The following is a 1,781-nucleotide window of genomic DNA, read 5'->3' as shown; positions in this document are numbered from 1 at the left end:
AATTCACTTAGTTTTTATTTATTTAAGAATGTTAATTTCTCTTTCATTCTTGAAGGATAATTTTGCTGGATATAAAGTTCTTAGTTGACATTGTTTAAATATGTTATCCCACTGCCTTCTGGCATCCATGGTTTCTGATGAGAAATTGGCTGTTAGTCTTATGGAAGAGCACTTGTATGTTACAATTTGTTTCTCTCATGCTGCTTTCAAGATTCTGTCTTTTGATAGTTTGTAACATGTTCCATTGTATGTCTCTCAGTTTATCCTGCTTGGAGTTCACTGAACTTCTTGGATGTATAGATTCATGTATTTCATCACATCTGGGACGTTTTTGGCCATTATTTCTTCAAATATTTTCTGCTCCCTATCTCTCTCTGTTTTTTGGGATGCCCACAATGTGCATTTTAGTACCTTGTTAATGTCTTGTAAGTTCTTTAGACTGTGTTCATTTTTCTTCATTCTTTTTTCTTTCTGTTCCTCTGACTGGGTAATTTCAATTGCCCTATAGTTAAGTATGCTGACTTTCAGAAGGATCTGAACAAATCTGCTGCTGGACTTCTCTAGAAAATTTTTAATTTGAGCTACTTTATTTTCAGATCCAGAATTTCATATGGTTCCTTTTATAATTTCTGTCCCTGTATTGATATTCCCTACTGTTCACACATCATTCTTCTGAATGCCCTTAGTTCCTTGTTCATGGTTTCCTTCAGCTTCCTGAGCACATGTAAGACAATTAAAGTCTTTGTGTAGTAAATCCAGTGCCTTGGTTTCCTCAGAGATGTTTACTGCCAATTTCATTTTTTCCTCTCTGGGTGTATCATATGTTCTTTTTTTTTTTAAAGATTTTATTTATTTATTTGAGAGAGAGAATGAGAGACAGAGAGCATGAGAGGGAGGAGGGTCAGAGGGAGAAGCAGACTCCCTGCCTAGCAGGGAGCCCGATGCGGGACTCGATCCCGGGACTCCAGGATCATGACCTGAGCCGAAGGCAGTCGCTTAACCAACTGAGCCACCCAGGCGCCCCTCATATGTTCTTGTTTCTTTGTATACTTTGTAAGTTTTCATTGAAAACTGGTACTGGACATTTTGAATATTTTTATGTGCTATTATTATTATTATTGCAATGAAAAATAACAAGCACTGGCCAGTATGTGAATAAATCAGAGCTTTCATATATTGCTGTAAAATTGTGCAGCTGCTATGGAAAGTAGTTTGGTGGTTCCTCAAGAAGGTAAACACATAATTACCATATGATTCAGCGATTTCCCTCCCACATACACATCCAAACAATATGAAAACATATATCCTCACAGAAAATTGTACATGAATGTTTAAAACAGCATTATTCATAATAGCCAAAATACTGAAACAGCTCAAATGTTCATCAACGAATGAATGGACTTCTAAAAATGTGGTTTAGTGCTCATTTCTACAGCACATATACTAAAATTGGAATGATACAGAGATTAGCATGGCCCCTTTGTAAGGATGACATGCAAAATCGTGAAGCATTCCACATTTTAAAAAAATAAGTAAAAAATAAAAATATGGCTTATATATACAATGGAATATTATTCAGTCATTAAAAGGAATGAATTATGATAGATGTAATTCGGATGATCCTCAAAAACATTATGCTAAGTGTGAGTAGCCAGATACAAAAAATCATATACTTTATGATTCCTTTTATATGAACTGTCCAGAATTGGCAAACCCATAGAAAGAAAGATTAGTGGTCAGGGCTGGGGGAATGCGAATGAGGAGTGATGACTTAACAGCTG

General features: G+C 35.7%; 1 non-coding gene across 1 annotated transcript; it reads left to right on the top strand.

The window, feature by feature from the left end:
• The first annotated feature begins 1,419 nt into the window (after positions 1-1,419).
• LOC123326647 lies at positions 1,420-1,523 on the top strand. The gene has a single exon (XR_006541222.1). It is a non-coding gene; the product is annotated as a U6 spliceosomal RNA (small nuclear RNA).
• The last annotated feature ends 258 nt before the right edge of the window (positions 1,524-1,781 follow it).

This window comes from Neomonachus schauinslandi, chromosome 14 (assembly GCF_002201575.2).
Source record: "Neomonachus schauinslandi chromosome 14, ASM220157v2, whole genome shotgun sequence".
Classification (NCBI taxonomy): domain Eukaryota; kingdom Metazoa; phylum Chordata; class Mammalia; order Carnivora; family Phocidae; genus Neomonachus; species Neomonachus schauinslandi.
Note: the sequence above shows the minus strand (reverse complement) of the source record. Positions and strands in the feature narration are given on the sequence as shown.